The sequence below is a fragment of the Alligator mississippiensis genome, chromosome 1 (genome assembly GCF_030867095.1).
Source record: "Alligator mississippiensis isolate rAllMis1 chromosome 1, rAllMis1, whole genome shotgun sequence".
NCBI classification, from domain to species: Eukaryota; Metazoa; Chordata; order Crocodylia; family Alligatoridae; genus Alligator; species Alligator mississippiensis.
Window position 1 is genome coordinate 341,977,972 of NC_081824.1, and position 18,994 is coordinate 341,996,965.

Sequence of the window (18,994 nt, forward strand, 5' to 3'; positions counted from 1 at the left end):
TCAAAATCTAAATTGCAGCTCTGCAAGTCTAAGGTACATTATTTAGGGCATGATATCTCAGCAGGAAAATGACACCTTTCCCCTAGTAGAGTTGAAGCTATCCTCAACATTCCCAAACCTATGACTAAAAAACAGATGAGGGGATTCTTAGGTGCAACGGGTTATTGTAGACAGTGGATCCTGGGTTATGCTGCTTTTGCAAAACCCTTGCAAGCATTCACTCGTGATACCACCCCGGAACCCCTCCCTTGGACTCCTGAAGCCGAACAAGCATTTGTGGCCCTTAAGCAAGCCCTCACTCTTGCTCCCACTCTTGGACTTCCTAATTATAAGAAACCCTTTACCTTGTTTTGTCATGAACGGGAAGGAATCGCTTTAGGAGTACTCACTCAGCTGCATGGTGAAAAACATCGCCCAATTGCATATTACAGCTCTGCCCTTGATCCCGTAGCTGCGGGACTTCCTCCTTGCCTCCGTTCAGTTGCAGCTGCTGCCTTGTTGGTTGAAAAGGCAGATTCTCTAGTTTTGGGATGCTCTTTAACCGTTGCAGTTCCACATGCTGTGATGGCCCTTCTGCTCAAGGGCAAAACTCAGCACATTTCCAATTCCCGTCTTACTAAATATGAGAAACTTCTACTGTCAACTGCAAATGTAACCTTAAATTGCTGTTCAATTCTGAATCCTGAGTCACTTCTGCCTATTGCCTCTGATGGTGAGCCTCATGATTGCCTGTCTATCACAACTCAATTGTTAACCCCTCAAACTGACCTCAAGGACATTCCTATCCCGAACTCTGACCTTGTTTTGTTTGTTGATGGTTCCTGTCTTAGAAATGATGCAGGCAAATTAGTTACGGGATATGCAGTATGCACTCAGTATGCTGTTTTGGAAGCCTATTCTTTACCCCAAGCTCGTTCTGCTCAAGTTGCTGAACTCATTGCTTTAACACGTGCTTGCATTCTTGCAAAAAATCAAACCACAACCATTTATACTGACTCTAAGTATGCTTTTGGTGTTGTTCATGATTTTGGACAAATCTGGAAACAAAGAGGGTTCCTCACTTCATCAGGGACCCAAATCAGTCATGGTTGTTATGTAAAAGCGCTCTTAGAAGCTGTTCAATTGCCTCTTGCTATTGCTATTGTTAAATGTAAAGCTCATGAGAAACCCTTTGATGATGTCACACGAGGAAATGATCTGGCAGACCGTTCTGCCAGAAATGCGGCCCTTTCTGGCCCACAGGCTCCTAACTCTGTTTTTGTTTGTTTTTCAGCAGACCAGTCTCCTTTGGCTAGCCTTTCAAGTCTGGCCCTTCTTCAAAATCAGGCCCCAAAAAAGGAAATAAATGACTGGCTGCGTGCAGGATGTTCACTGCACCCCGACTCTCTCTGGCGCTCCCCGGACGGCCGCCTGGTGGCGCCTAGAGAGCTTTTGCCACATCTTGCTCGTTTAACCCACTCTGTGGCCCATACGAGCAAAGGGGGGATGATTGCTACAGTACAAAGAAATTAGTTTTCCCCAAATTTTCCTTCCATGGCACAACAGTACTATAGCTCCTGTCCCATCTGCTTAGCTCACAACATTGGGCAACAGGTAAAAATGACACCCGCAGCCCATCCCCCTCCATGGGGACCGTTTGTAAATCTGCAAATTGATTTTGTGCAGCTACCTAAGTGCTGTTCTTATGAGTACATTCTTGTTATTATTGATGTGTTCTCTGGGTGGGTGGAAGCCTACCCATGCGTACATGCTGATTCCATCACTGTAGCAAAGATATTGCTCAAAGAATTCATCCCTAGATTTGGATTGCCCCTCACAATAGATAGTGACCGCAGCACCCATTTCACAGGACAGATAGTAAAAAAATCTGCCAAGCACTCAACATACAGCAACACCTACACTGTAGTTATCATCCACAATCAAGTGGTGCTGTAGAATGTAAAAACTCTGATTTAAAAACGCGCATTTCGAAGATTTGTGCTGAAACAGGCCTCAAATGGCCTGATGCGCTGCCCATTGCTCTTATGCACATTAGAAACACTGTTAACAGAAAACATGGCCTAACCCCTTATGAAATACTCATGGCACGACCCATGAGGATGCCAGCTACACCACCTGTTGCCCCACACCAAACAGACCTACAATTAACTGATGAAACTGTACTAAATTATTGCAAGGCATTAATGAAGTATGCCAGGTCTGTTCATTCACAGGTCCAAGAAGCCTTACCTCAACCACCGGATGTTCCCTGTCACAACCTCGAACCAGGGGATTGGATCTACGTAAAGGTCTATCAATGGAAAAACGCACTTCAACCCAGATGGAAAGGACCTTTCCAGGTACTTCTGACCACTAATTCTGCTGTTTGTTGCCAAGGTCACCAAACATGGACTCACGCCTCACACTGCAAGAAGGTATCACCTCCATTGGACCCCGAAGCAGCTGTATTCCAACCAAGGTTGAGATCTTTCCCTGAGGCCAAGGACAAAGACCCTCAGGACCTCACTCAGGCAAGTGAGGAGCATCAGGGTGCAAGTGCTAGTAACCTCTCCCCTGAACCCAACACCTCAGCCCAGCCAGATTCATCAGTTGAAGAACGATGATATCATCTTCGGCCTCAAAGAAAGTGAATGCTCCCATTCGGAAGATCACCACCTCGATCAAGACCAAGAGCCGACATTATCAGTCCTTTAGGTAACTTGAGCCCAGAGGATGAAGAAAGACTTTGGCTGCCATCCTGGGTTTGGCTGGTAGTGTTCTTTTTCTTACTGGTGCTGGTTATGTTTGTTGTTAAGATTCTTTGTCCCTCCTGTATCTAAAAATGGCACTGATATCCTTATATATCACAGTTGGGTATCTCAGTATCACCCAAGGGGGGTGGGAGAAAAATTTGTATTTGCAGGTCTCCCATATGGTGGCTCAAGCTGGAAATAAAAGTGACTGCTGGATATGCTCTCACAGCCCAGCGCACCTACACCAAGGAATCCCAATGATCGGAGTACCAATATCCCTCCAGCAATGGGGAACAATAAACGGCGGCTTCGTTAGACACTACTCGTTAGCTGCCCATCGGTCCACTCCTAAAGAATGGAGGGCCGCCCCTGCTAACTGGATAATCTCCCCAAGAGTAGAGGCGCCTTTCTGTTACAGATCCAACAACACCGGAGCTTCTAATAAAGCCACACCTGTAGGACACTACCCTCATTGCCTAACTACTCTAGATTATAGCCCTAGTAGCACCAGTGGAATCCTGTTGGGTAACGTACCCTCTCTCAATTGTACAGGATTCATGGTCTACAACTTTTCTAAGGAACCTCATGTTGCTCTCATTACAAACAGATTGGAATTTTACATTGACTCCAATTTTACTTCTTGTAATATATCTCTGTCCAGCAGGATAGCAGCTAAACGTGATCCGTCCTATACGATGCATATCAATCGAAAGTGCCGGATATGGCACAGCACCTGTCGAGATTTGAGTACCCTTTCTGCCCCAGGCCTTTACTGGCTCTGCGGAAACAGGGCTTATAAAATCTTGCCCTGGAATTGGGTGGGGGCATGCACTCTTGGACGTGTTATCCCTGGTTTCGAAATGCATAGTGCAATATATCTGGAACAAGTAAAAAATTTCAACCATCACATGAAAAGGGCGGTTAACCCCTTAGCTACCAGAAACACAGGGTTCCATCAATTTGTGAGAACCTTCATACCGTGGCTTGGAACAAGAGAATTGGAACTAGCCATAATTAACATTTCAGCCACAATGGAAGCTATGGGAAATGCCACCGCGGATACAATTCAGGCTCTGCAAGAAGAGATCTCCCAGATCTCACAAGTAACTATACAACACCGCATAGCCCTAGATTACCTATTGATATCCCAGGGAGGAGTATGTGCCTTAGTAAACTCCACCTGTTGTGTCTATGTCAATCAGGACATGCAAATCGAAACTGACATTTGCAAAATCCGAAATCAGTTAAGGGTCTTACATCAAGCGGCCTCAGAAAATACTGACTGGGGTCTAGAAGAAATGTGGTCTTGGCTAACCTCCTGGCTCCCAGATTTCTGGGCCCTTGGCAAGAAAATCCTGTATAGAATATTGTTTATCTTGATAGTTCTGATAATGTTTTATGTCTTAGTGCAACTGATCCTCTGCTGCGTAAAAGCCAGCAGAAGAAGCTTTAGCAAGGCAAGAAAACCCACAGCAGAGTCTAAAATAATGGTGTTACAAAAGTGTGAGCAGATTGAAAAAAAAACATGAAAGGCTGCATGATAAAATAGAGGGGCTCATGAAAATGAAAGTTTAAGGATAAAGTGAGACTAAATAGTCTCAAAGGGGGGGACTGTGGAATCAGAAAAAATACATGCCTTAAACTTTGATTATTTTAGTTATAAGATGACATAACCGCTTTGTGGAGAATTGCTGGCTCTGTATAGTAGAACAGATAAGAGAAAGTGTTTGTTCTTTGTAACTCCTCTGCAACTGCTTTGCTCACCACGGCCTTGAAGATAGCAAAAAACGTATGTACAAATCTGATTTCCAGGTGCAAGAAGGAGGTTTGTGAACTAACCTCACCTTCCCCATTAGTTCCCATCCTGATTACAGCAAAGAAATAATAAAGTAATATTATAGCCGCTTTTCATGCTAATTTCACTATATGATCACGTGAGTTGTAAGCAACTGTTAAAAAGTATATAAGCCTCCTGATTTTGCTCTTGTGGGGGGACCCCTTCCAAGTGCTTGGGAAATCCATGTCACTTTGGAATCCCCCCTACAGCTGTAGTTTCTTTTGAATAAAAGCTTCTGCTGACCTGACTCAAAAATATGCTGCGTGTGTTTCCACGTCACATTAATATAAAACCGAAAAAATGGTGAAATTCACCAGTCTTTGAGCAAGGAGAAAAAGAAAGACCCCTGTCCTCTTTCTATTTAGCATTGGTTTTATTTTAGACAAGCCTATTTCATTTTCATTTGCACATGTACAGAGCTGCAGAGTGGAAAATACCTGTCATTTACAGGAGCTTGAACTGATTTAGGTCATAGCCTTCACACATTAAAAACTACTTTTTAAAATTAAAGTGAGATGCAGAGCACTCACCACATAAATGAAGAGTATGTTCTTGCCCTTAAAAGTCTTGCCAACTAAATCTTGGTTTATATGACATTACTTGAACTTATATCGCTTTCAACAAACAGACCATAAAGTGTGGCAGCAGCAGTCTGACTTGTTGCCATGCATTCAAAATAAACACACTTCACACAGGGTGCCCGGGATATAACTATTGCAGGAAATGTGACCCAAATGTAACAGAAATTGTGCAAGGTAGACTTGAACTACAAATGGAAGGAAAACACCTTTAAAATAGCAAATTTGGAACGCATCTCCTGAAGTTCAGAGGCCTCCTTAATTATTAACTATTATTATTTGTAATGCTGTAGCATCTGAGAGGCCAAGTCCTGAATCAGGGCCTCAGTATGCTGGGCACCGTACAAACACAGACCAAAAAGAGAGTGCTTAATACGCTACTACAGTATTATTAACTATGGTAGGAACAAATAATTATATAAAAAAATCTATGCTGCTCTTCAGAACAAATGCCATCAACTTATTCATTTCCCCCTTTCTGTCTCTTAATTACATTTTTCCTTCCAGCAATTGCCCTTATTTTTCTTTTTCTTTCTTCATTCATTCAATTAGTATATTCAGATGTGAGGGTGGAGGAAGCTCCTATAGTGCTGTGGTACAGGGTTTAGGATTAGCAGCCTGAAATAAGATTGCTACTAATCTTCAGATGCCTTTTGGAAAGTCATGAGAAATGGCAGTACAGCTGCCACCAAGAAGAGAGATTTATCAACTACAGGGCTGGGCTTTAAAGAAAGAGAGCCTAGAAAACAAAAATAGTTTGGACGGAAAACAAATCTGAAACCTGCCTATGCATCCAGGAAATATGAAAATAACTTAACAGTGTGATAGTGTCACAAAGAACTGAAAGGGTTAGTCCAACTGAAAACATGATACACATTAACTGCATATCCTCAGAATGAAAACAAATTACCTTCCAGACTTCCTAGGAAAGTTCTTGACAATGGTTTTGATCTTTTGACCTTGACTATGATTTTGGCATAGCAATGAGAAGAGAAAAAATAGTTTTAAGGGAATGCCCTTAGGCAAGAAGTGCTATTCTACCTATTGCTCTGCACAGACAGAGACAATGAGGCAAAGGTGTAAGTAGATGTAATGGTCTACTACTCAAAAAAGGCTACAGGTGGAATCACTGCCAGGTGAAATTACAATTTGAGGAAGGTCTCAGTACCCAGTCCACAACTTCTGCATCAATGTAAAAAGCAGACTGATTCCTTTAGTTGTAGTACTGTATGAAGAGTCAAGGAAAAGTCAGCATATAAATGCTTCTGCTATTCTGGGGTAGACAAGACCACATGTCTATACTATATGCTAATACAGATTCTGTTCCATTGGTCATTTATCAAAATCATTTCACTACACTGAGGAGGAAAGATTCTCACAAAAACTTTTAAAGTAGTCTGGAATCACTGTAATTTAAACAATCATCCATTTTTCTTCAATAAAAAAATCATAGGCTTGAACCTCAGTTTCATGAATTGCTGATGAATACACTTGATTGAAAGGAGATATGTTGATTCACACTAGCTGAGGATCTGCCCCTGTCTTTTTAAGGGGGGCACCTAATCCTTATCAGCAGGAAGTTAGGTCTTTGAATATGTATTACTGGAGGAAGAAAAGACAAATCAATGGATATGGTATTAGTGGACAGTAGGAACCTGGGGAGTCTTTCCATTGGCTTGATCTGAATCTTTCTGGATCAAGCCCTTGCTGATCATGTTAGTCTAACTTAAAAACTTCCAAATGATGGAGATTACAAATCTCTAGGTAACCTGTCCCAGTGCTTAACTATCCTCAGACTCAGAAAATCTTTCTGATTATCAAACCTAAATCTCTTGCGACTTGCACCCATTACTTATTGTCTTGTCCCCTGCAAAGGCAATAAGAGAAGACAAAGAGAACAACAGATCACCATCCTCTCCTTAAAAAACTTTTTTTTATTTTTACACCTTTGAATGCTATTATCATCCTGAATGCATGCAGAGGCTCAGAACCAATTACGCCCAAGGTCTCATCCAATTGTACAGTTCTATGATTCCAAGTCCCCTCTCCATCTTTTCTTTTCCAGACCAAATAATCCCAAGTCTTCTAAGCTTTCCTCATGTGTCATATTTTCTAGATCTCTTATTTTTCTCTTGACTTTCTCCAATGTGTCCACAACTTATTGAACTGCATTATTCAACATTAGGTGTTCATCATCATATAAGTACTAACTGAAAAACTCCATAGTACATCGGAATTCTTTTAAAAACACTCAATTTCATATTATTTTCCTAAAAGCTAAACAAGGTAGTTACCTCACTGTATCCCATTGTCCCCCTGCTTTACTTTGGATGCATCTTTACTTTGGATGCATCAGGGGTCTGGACTTGATGGTCTTCTGAGGTCCCTTCCAGCCCTAATATCTATGTAACGTCTATGAATTCTTGTTCTGTCTGACTTGACTGTGTAGTTTTGCTAATAGGCTGGACAATGGATTTGTATAGGATGGTACAAATAGGGATGATCCTATGTATGGTAGGAGGTTGCACTAAATGACCTCTGCACTAAAAAGTCCCTACCAGTCCTGCTTTTCTATGATTCTGTGATTTTATGATCTCTGCCCAACTGGAGACCTATAAAGCATTCAAAAGATGAATCACCCAAGTTGAGTCAAAAAAGATGAAGTCTCTTTATGAAGCATATTCAAGGAGTAACTATACTGCATACAAGTCACAGGGCCAACCTCATTGTGGCTACATTTAATTTATGAATAGCAGACAGGAGTGAACAACAGAGGGTGTTAACTTAAAGGAAAACCCAGCATACTCTAGAGCATTTTCTATAGATTTCATATATTTCTAGGGTTGGAAGGGATCTATTAGATCATCAAGTCTGACCCCCTGCTTTGGGCAGGAAAGAGTGCTGGGGTCAAGTAACCCCAGCCAGGTGCTTGTCTAATCTCCTTTTGAACACCTCCAAGGTAGGGGAAAGCACCACCTCCCTTGGAAGCCCATTCCATATTTTGGCAACCCTCACCATAAAGAATTTCTTCCTGATGTCCAGTTTAAATCTACTCTCCTTCAGTTTATGGCCATTGTTTCTAGTAACCCCGAGGGGTGCCCTGATAAATAGAGCATCCCTTATTCCCTGTGGACCTCCCACACCCCGATGAATTTGTAGACAGCCACAAAATCACCTCTCAGGCTTCTCTTGCGAAGTATGAAGAGATTCAGGTCCCTCAATCTGTCTTCATAGGATCTTACCTGCAGGCCCTCAACCATATGAGTAGCCCTCCTCTGAACCCTTTCCAGGTTATCCACATACCTCTTGAAGTGCAGCACCCAAAACAGGACACAATACCCCAGCTGCAGCCTCACCAGTGCTGCATAAAGGGGAAGTATCACCTCCCTAGACCTGTTCATGTTGCACCTACTAATGCATGAAAGAGTGTGGTTAGTCTTTCTTTTTACCTGATCACATTGGCGACTCATGTTCATTTTTGCATCAACTATGACTCTGAGATCCCTTTCCACTGCTGTGCTACTTACATTGGTACTTCCAAGTCTATAGGTGTATTGGTGATTCTTTCTTCCCAGGTGCAGCATTTTGCACTTATCTTTGTTAAACTGCATCCTATTCTGGTCCACCCACTTCCCCAGTCTATCCAAATCTGCCTGAATTCGCTCCCTACCCTCTAGTCTGTTTACTATACACCATAGTTTGGTGTCGTCTGTGAATTTGGACAGAGTACTTTCTACACCCTCATCCAAATCACTGATGAAGATAGTGAACAGTGCTGGTCCAAGGACAGAGCCTTGGGGGACACCACTGCCCACATCTCTCCAGGCAGAAACCACCCCATCCACCACCACTCCATGTGCATCCCATAAGCCAGCTTTCCACCCACCTGACTGTGAAAAAAATCCACGTCATGGCTACTTAGTTTACTTGTAAGAATTGGGTGCAACACTGTATCAAAAAAAATTTTTTAATCCAAGTAAATAACATCTACCTCTACTTCTGCATCTAAGTACTTTGTGACCAGGTTAGTCAGGTAGAATCTGCCTGCTATAAACCCACGCTGCTTATCCCTTAACATTGTATTACCCACTGGCCCTCCACAAATGTGATCCTTTATGATTTTTTCTAAGGTCTTGCCAAGAATAGAGGTGAGGCTAACCAGCCCATAATTAACCATGTCCTCCTTCCTCCCCTTCTTGCAAATAGGGACCACATTGGCCCTTTTTCAGTCTTCTGGGACCCGTCCCAGTGCCACGAGTGCTCAAATAGTTGCGCCAGTAACTTCGCTATGACACCAGCCAATTCTTTTAGTACCCTTGGGTGAAGATCATCAGGGCCTCTGACTTAAATATGTCCAACCCCTCCAAGTGCCCCTTCACTAAGTCAGTGCTAACTGCTGGTGGATTGGTATCTTTCTCAAACCAGACTAAAGTCTCATTGGGAGGTGTGTTTGTATCCATGTCCAGGAACACAGATGCAAAGAAATTGTTTAAGAGCTCAGCTTTGTCCATCCTATCTGAGTTGCCCTAGTCCATCCTGTAGTGGTCCTATGTTACCCTGCACCTTCTTCTTGCTCCCTATGTACTTAAAGAAGGACTTTTTGTTACCCCTAACCTTTGTGGCCAGCCTGAGTTCTGTTTCTGCTTTGGCCTTCCTCACTGCTTCCCTGCAAGCACGAGCCAAGCAGGTATACTCCACCTTGGTGGCTGCCTCCTGCTTCCACAGCCCATAAGCCTCTCTTTTCTCCCATAGGCTCTCCTGGATTTACCTGCTCAGCCAAGAGGGTTTCTTGGATCTTTTGCCTCCCTTTATGTGTACTGGGATGGTACCCCTCTGTGCCTTTAGGATCAGTCCCTTGAGGAACTCCCAGCCTTCCTGGAATCCCAACTCATCAATGTTATTACCCCTCAGTCCCACTCTAATCTCCTGAGCTCATTGAAGTTGGCCTTCCGAAAATCTAGAACTTCTGCCCTACTATTTATCTTTCCTCCTTTCACCAGATAGTGAATCCTATCAGCAGGTGGTCACTATTTCCTAGGTTACCTTGTACCTGCAGATTCCCCACCAAATCCTCCCCTGTGGTCAGCACCAAGCCAAGTGAGGCATTTCCCTTAGTGGAACTGCATGCCTCCTGTGTTAGGTGCAGGTCCTGAATGTAGGTTCGGAACCTACGTGAACAGGCAGACCTGGCCGACTGCTCCTCCCAGCAGGCATCTGCATAATTAAGGTCGCCCATGACAACCAGGTCCTTTGAGCATACTGGCTTTCAGAGCTGTCTCGAGAATTCTAAGTGTAACTCCTCCTCCTTGTGTGAGGTCTGTAGTAGACCCCCGCTACCAAGTCCCTTTCACCCCTACCCCCTTGTAATCTGACCCATAGGACTTCGATCTGTCCTTCTTCCATCCCCATTTTTATTACAGAAGATGTATAATGTTCCTTGACACATAGAGCAATGTTTCCCCCCCCCACCATTTTTTCCCAATCTATCCTGCCTGTATAGCCTGTAGCCCTCAATGTCCACTGCCCAATCATGGGTAGGGTCCCACCAGGTTTCTGTTAGCCCAACCAGGTTGAAATCTTTGTCCGCAAGCAGGAGTACAAGTTCCTCCTGCTTATTTCCCATACTCCTAGCATTAGTACAGAGACCCCTAAGCCCTTTATACACTATAACAAATTGTAAAAGACAAATCATTAAATATTTGAAGTATAATTTTACTCTTAAAAGCATCTCAGAAAATAGCCTTGTAGGGCAATATGTCCCCTGTCTATGCTTATGACTCCTGTTACATCTCTGCACTTAGTGACACCTCTACAGCTCCATTGCCCTATCTGAGGCTAACTAGAATTTGGGCTTGATCCTGCAAAGGGCTAAGTGCTTCTGAAACAACCAGAACACCAGGCAGATGACAGAACAAGGAGCAATGGTCTCAAGCTGTAGCAAGGGAAGCTTAGGTTAGATATTAGGAAGAGTTTTCTCGCTAGGAGGAGTAAAGCACTGGAACAGGTTACCTTGGGAGGTGGTGGAAACTCCATCCTTGGAGGTTTTTAAGACCCTGGCTCAACAAAGCCCTGGCTGGAATGATCTAGTTGAGGATGGTTCTGCTTTGAACAGGGGGTTGAACTAGATGACTTCCTGAGGTCCCTTCCACCCCTAATTTTCTATGATTCTAACTGTAGCTGTCTAGGCTCCAATGACAGTTTAAGGCCAGATTGTCAAAGGCATTTAGGCACCAAGTAGAATTTTGAAACACACCCAAACCCTTCCTATCGGACGTCAATGGAAATTAGGTACCCAAAAGCTTCTAGAAAATCCCACTAAAGGCCCAATCCAGTAAAGGACTTTGGCACTTCAGTCCTGTTTTAGGCTCACTTAAGGCACTTAAATGCATAATCATCATCCAAAAAACTGTGCTCAGCAATCACTTAACCATGGAGGTGCTTTAGTAAAGGAGGCACTCTCCTGTTTGAAGTGAAATTTCCCTCATGTCTTTAGTTCTCCTCTGCACATGCCCCAAACTGCCTCTACCTTAAGCATGGCTGGATCCAGACAGTTCATTGAGAGGTACCTTGGTCTTCCACATCGCCAGAGGTACAGAAAATGAATTAAGATAATATCTAACACATGGACATAATCAGGCCCCTCATATAATGCAGTAATAGCTGCTTCCTTTTTTAAACCAGAGCCCAAAAAGGTGGTTGGACACTAACCACAGAAGGGAAAGATCTTGATTTCAGGCTTTCCTCAGCCTGAAAGTCTCCAAACCCAGATTACTGAAGCCCAAGAGAGTGCTTCAACCACCAGGTTACAGGCTGGGTTGAAGTGCAGCACTCTGCACTCCTCCTTTTGAAACTAGGAAGATGTATAGTTGAACCCTCTTGGGCTGAGGAAAGTTGAGAACCTAATCTCCCATTTCTTGCATAACTGCTCTAATCACTAGACCACCTTATAAAAGGTGAATGCCAAATGCCATTAAGTCCCTCCAGCTGTGTTTTAAAACAGCACACTGGGCCTTGTTCAATTCATTTTAAATAATGGGCATAGGTGCACTCCCTCAGGAGATGATTCTGAGTTATGGCTCACAAGCGCCTGACTGCACCCCTGACTCATGTAACTAAGCTCCAGATAGAAGCAGGTGTTCAAACATACTCCTCTGCTTAGTGTTTCCTGTTGGCTGGCTTGGGGCTTCTTCCTGCTCAGTGTACAGGTTGTTTGGATCACTACTCTCAGACACTCCCCATGCCCTGTACAGAGAGCCTGGGCACCTACAATGAGCTGCTGGATTCCACTAGTGAGGTGAGGAACCTAGGTTTTGCAGTGCCTAATTTGTAGGCATCTAAGCCCTATGCTGGCTTTCCTCTGAACTCCCCATCTGCATCTTTAAGTACCTAAAAATCAGACCCTTAGCCTTAAGTACATTGTAGAACTATCATGAAGGACTTCCATGAGCTGGAGGTCAGGCTCAGAAAGTCAGGGGCACAGGTGGTGTTCTCCTCCAACCTTCCAGTTGGCAGCAGCCAGAGGCGCTAGGATGCCTGCATCAAGGAAGTCAACTGGTGGCTCCAGAGAAGGTGTCTTCAGGAGGGCTTCAGATTCTACAACCGTGACCAGCACTTCCAGGGAGAAGGCTTCCTAGGATGGGATGATCTTCATCTGTCTCCTAGAGGTAAGCATTTGTTCTCCCACAGGTTGCCTGATCTCCTCCAAAGAGCTTTAAACTAGGCTCAACGGGGAACAGGGAACCAGTGGTCGATGAGAACCCAGGGTTGGAAAGCCACAATCAAGGCACCAGATCTAACCAGGTAAGCACTAAGGGGAACACACTCCATCAAGGCAAAGGGACACCAAGAGCACCCACTGGGGGGCTAAAATGTCTTTACACAAATGCCAGGAGTACGAGGAACAAGCAGAAGGAGCTCACACTACTACTTGCTAGCACACAGTATGACCTAGTTGGCTTAACTGAAACATGGTGGGATTCTGCGCATGACTGGGCGGTAGGCATTGAGGGGTACAGGTTGTATAGATGAGACAGAGTGGGGAAACAAGGCAGGGGTGTAGCTCTCTATGTTAAGGAGCAGTATACATCTTCCATCACCAAGGCAGGAGCGGAGGAGGGGAATACCAAGACATTGTGGGTCAGGATCCAGGGGGGGCTAGGGGAAAAGGACTTGGTAGTGGGGATCTACCACAGACCTCCTCACCAGGATGATGATCTAGACGAGGCATTCTCCAAGCAGTTCTCAGGTGCCATACAGGTGAGGGAGGCAGTGGTCATGGAGGACCTAAATTACCTGGACATTTGCTGGGAGGAACAGGCAGCCAAAACAAGCCGCTCACGCAGGTTTTTACACTGTGTGCAGGACCTCCACCTAACCCAGATGGTGTCCAGTCCCACCAGGGGTAGCGACTTTCTAGACCTGGTCTTAGCAACAGGGGATGATCTCATGGGGAACCTGCGAGTACACAGTAACCTGGGTGATAGTGACCATCACTTGGTAGAGTTCACTATCCAGCGAAAGGTGAGGAAAATATCCAGTAATGCTAAAGTTTTAGACTTCAGAAGGGCCAAATGTAGTAAACTTAGAAACCTAGTTAGTGAGGTGGCAGAACTCAAGAGCATTGAGCTAAAGGGCGTCCAAGAGGGTTGGAAGTTTCTCAAGGGAGTGATCCTTAGGGCACAAAAGGAGACTATCCTCTTATGCAAGGAAAGGGGCTAAGGGGATAAAAAAAAGCCTTCTTGGATGAACAGGGAGCTCCAGGAAAGACTGGGGGCAAAGAAAGAGATTTATAGGCAGTGGAAGCAGGTGGCAGCCACCAAAGAGGCATGCATCACCCTGGCACACTATTGCAGGGAGTCAGTTAGGCAGGCCAAGGCAGGACTGGAGCTTAGGCTGGCTACAACAATCAAGGACAATAAAAAGTCCTTCTACAGATACATTGCAAGCAAAAGGAAAGTGCAGAGTAACATAGGGCTCCTGCAGGACAAGATCAGGTCATTTGGTGGTTGACACAGAGAAAAAGGCGGAGCTTTTCAATGAGTTCTTTGCTTCAGGATTCCTTAATACTGATTAAGACAATTCCCCCACCTTGAGCAAAGACAAATGTCCAAAAGGCACCAGACCGCCAAAGGTTAGTGCTGACTTAGTTAAAGAGCACTTGGAAGGGCTAGATGGGTACAAATCAGCCGACCCAGATGACCTCCATCCACGGGTGCTGAAGGAATTGACCAGTGTCATAGCTGAGCTGCTGGCATGGCTGTTTGAGCTCTCATGGTGCTCTGGTCAAGTCCATGAGTACTGGAAAAAGGCCAACATGGTGCCCATTTTTAAGAAGGGGAGAAAGGATGAGCCAGGTAACTTTAGGCCAGTCCGTCTTATCTCTATCCCTTGGAAAATACTGGAAAAAATCATCAAAGAGCGCATTTGTGAAGGCCCAGCAGGGGAAACGATGCTGAAAGGGAACCAGCATGCGTTCGTCACAGGTAGATCCTGCCAGACAAACCTGGTAGCCTTTTATGACCATGTCACACACTCCCTTAACACAGGAGCTGAGGCCAATGCCATCTACCTGGATTTTAGGAAGGCCTTAGACACAGTTTCACATACTATTCTCATAGGGAAGCTAAAGGGCTGTGGAGTGGACACCTACACAGTCAGGTGGGTGGCCAACTGGCTTAGGGACCACACCCAGAGAGTGGTGGTGGATGGGTTGTTCTTGGCCTGGAAGGAGGTGGGCAGTGGGGTCCCGCACGGTTGGGTCCTTGGTCCAGTGTTATTTAACATCTTCATCAGCGATTTGGACAAGGGTGTGGCGAGCACCCTCTCCAAGTTTGCAGATGATACCAAGTTATGGGGCAAAGGTAATACACTGGAGGGCAGGGAGCAGATATAGGCCGACCTAGACAGGTTAGATCAATGGGCAGAATGAAATAGGATGCAGTTCAACAAAGATAAATGTAAGGTACTCCACCTAGGAAGGAGGAATTCCCAGCACACCTATAGGTTGGGGTATGACCTCCTCAGCAGTTCAGAGGCTGAGAGAGATCTTGGAGTCATAGTTGACTCCAAGATGAACATGAGCTGGCAGTGTAACGAGGCCATCAATAAAGCCAATCGCACCTTGTTTTGTATTAGCAGATGCATGACCAACAGATTGAGAGAGATGATGCTCCCCCTCTATGCATTGGTCAGGCCGCAGTTGGAGTATTGTGTCCAGTTTTGGGCGCTGCACTTCAAGAGGGACACGGAGAATCTGGCGAGGGTTCAGAGGAGGGCCACTAGCATGATTAGCGGTCTCCGTGAAAGACCCTACGAGGGGAGGTTGAGAGATCTGGATCTCTTCAGCCTTTACAAAAGACGGCTGAGAGGTGACCTTATAGCCTCCTATAAATTTATCAGGGGAGGATGGCAGGGAATTGGTGATGTGCTATTTACCAGAGCGCCCCAGGGAGTAACTAGGAATAATGGGTGCAAACTAAAGGAGAGTAGATTTAGGTTAGACATTAGGAAGAAATTTTTTACAGTAAGGGTGGCCAGTGTCTGGAATGGGCTTCCAAGAGAGGTGGTGCTATCACCTAACTTGGAGGTCTTCAAGAGGAGGCTTGCCAATCACCTGGCTGGGGTTGTCTGACCTCGGTCCTCTTTCCTGCCAGGGGCAGGGGGTTGGACACGATGATCCATTGGGTCCCTTCCAACTCTATAAGCTATGAATCTATGAATCTATGAACTAAGACCTAAAGCAATCAATTCTATTGATGTTATACAAGAAAGGATAAAGAATGCCTTATTCTTGAAGGTTGAGGTGACCCTCACAAATTAGCACACGGTAAGGTAGTTTGGTTTGGTAGTAAGTAAGGTTTTGGTGTATGTCCCATTGAATTTCAGTCAGTCATACTCCTAAATCACTGTGGTGCTTTTGAAAAACCTCACTCCCAGATTTCAAAGCCTTTAAAACCAACATTTATTTTTCCATCCCAATTAGCTTAATCAAATGGGATGACTACTAGCAATTAATAAAAGCCCTCCCAGTGAGATACCCCTGCTTCATTCATTGCAAGGAGATAACTCTCTCTGTTTCAATTCTGTATTTCCAAAAGGAAAAGTTGTTAAAAAAATTCATTAGTACATATTTTTCCAATAAACTTTCCTGTGATACCATCACAAACCATCAACATTCTCTTTCAATGTACAGACTAGATCACAGAATCATACAGAAGTAGCGGTGGAAGGGAGCTCCAGAGGTCATGTAGTCCAACCACCTACTGGAGGCAGCGCCATCCCTATCCAAACCAGCCTATGCAATCCCAGACACACGAGCACTTGTTACCAAATGTTTTCTACTGCAATAAAAAGATCTAGATTGCAGCTCCATCAAGCTTGGTGTTATACAACATATAAGATGATACAGTTCCTACCCAGAAGAGTTCATAAGCTAAATCAATAAAGAGGTTCAGCAATAGACAGATAGACAGTTATACAAGGTATAATTAAAGATAATTCCTGGCTATTATTCCTCTTGAACTATTGAATTTCTGCCCACCTCTAGATTAGCTGTTACATAACTGTTCTGAGAGATGGCTGAGCCAACTTCTGTAAATAAATATCTGACCTCTCTCTTTCCCCTAGAAACTACAGAGCTGCTGCTTGCCAGAGTGGAAAAACACAAACAGCTTCACAGACAGGTTCAGGTACACATTGGAGGGTATTTTGGAGAAAGGCATAGTTTATAGGGGGAAAAAAAGATGTAGGAATTCTGTTTGGCTCAGAATGAATTTAAAATCTTTATATCAAAGTAGCACAGGCAAATAATGTAAACTTACAGGACACAATTTTTAAAATGATTAATTTCTTCTGGCTTAAAAAATTATTCTTTAGGGAGTGATAGGGGGGAAAAAACACATTTTTTTGCCAGCCACAAATATGTCAAGGTGGAAGAAAGTTTGTCTTGGCTGAACAGATTCCACTCTGCATAAAGCACTTTGCCACCAATTTGGGAAAGTCATCAAATAAACCCCATCACTGTGCAGGATAGCAGGCCTATTCATTCTATCCCTGCTACATGTCCCTGCAAGCCGATATTGGCGACCAGGGTGGACAACTGGAGACCCTCTGGGTTAAAATCCGTGGGGAACACGGCACACGGGACACAATGGTGGGAGTCTACTACAGACCTCCCACCCAAAGTCCTGAGCTTGACCAGGAGTTTGCCCGGAAACTGGTTGAGGCGGCATGCTCCAGGATCATGGTTGTCATGGGTGACTTCAATTACCCGGACATCTTGTGGGAGGATCACTCAGCAAAATCTGAGCGGTCGCAAAGCTTCCTCTCGTGTGTGGATGACCTCTACCTGACTCAAGAAGTCTATGGGCCAATGAGAGGCAAAGCGCTGCTCGACCTGGTACTGGCTACTGGGGATGACCTAGTTGGCGACCTAGTGATCAATGGGAAGCTAGGTGACAGCGACCACGAGCTGATCACCTTCACCATCCGCCGAAAAGCTGGCAAGTCAGTCAGCAACACGGAAGTCCCTGACTTCAGGAAAGACGACTTTGACAAGCTCAGGAGGCTTGTCAGTGAGGCCCTCAGGGACCATGACCACAGGGAGAGGGGAGTTCAAGAAGAGTGGTTGCTCCTCAAGGGAGCGATCCTCAATGCACAAACTAAGTCTATTCCATCTCAGAGGAAAGGCAGCAAGAAGGCACAGCAGCCCCCCTGGCTCTCCAGGGACCTAGCAGACCTCCTGAGGCTAAAAAGAAAGGCCTACAAAGGATGGAGGATGGGAGTCACCTCCAAGGAGGATTATTCTGCACTGGTCCGGTCCTGTAGGGAACATACCAGGAAAGCCAAGGCTGCAACTGAACTCCAACCAGCTTTGAGCATCAAGGACAATAAAAAGTCCTTTTTCAGATATGTGGGGAGCCGGAGGAAAAGCAGGGGCAACATTGGAGCCCTGCTGAACCAGATGGGGCAACTGACAACTGACGCCCAGGAAAAAGACAACCTATTAAATAGGTACTTTGCATCGGTCTTTCATGCGTCCCATGGGATGCCCATGCCCGCTACGGGACAGGGAAGTCCGGGTGAGGGTGATCCCCTGCCCTCCATTGATGCTGACTTCGTGAAGGAACATCTTGAGAAGCTGGATACCTTCAAGTCAGCCGGCCCTGACAATCTTCACCCCAGGGTACTCAAGGAGCTGGTGAGCATCATAGCCCAGCCTCTAGCATGGATCTTTGAAAACTCTTGGCGCTCTGGTATAGTGCCCGAAGACTGGAAGAAGGCCAATGTGGTGCCTATCTTCAAGAAAGGGAGGAAAGTGGATCCATCTAACTATAGGCCCATTAACCTGACTTCTATCCCGGGGAAGATCTTAGAAAAGTTTATTAAAGAGGCCATCCTTAATGGACTGGCCGACGCCAACATCTTAAGGGATAGCCAGCACGGGTTTGTTGCGGGTAGGTCTTGCTTGACCAATCTCATTTCCTTCTACGACCAGGTGACCTATCACCTGGACAAAGGAGAAGAGATTGATGTCATATATCTTGACTTCAAAAAAGCCTTTGACCTGGTTTCCCATAATCACCTCTTAGAGAAACTGGCCAATTGTCGCCTTGGGTCCTCCATGATCCACTGGCTGGAAAACTGGCTCCGGGGTCGGACCCAGAGGGTAGTAATGGATAGAAGTCACTCATCATGGTGTCCTGTGACCAGTGGGGTCCCCCAAGGCTCTGTCCTTGGACCCATACTGTTCAACATCTTCATTAATTATGTGGACACTGGAGTCAGAAGTGGACTGGCCAAGTTCGCTGATGACATCAAACTTTGGGGCAAAGCATCCGCACCAGAAG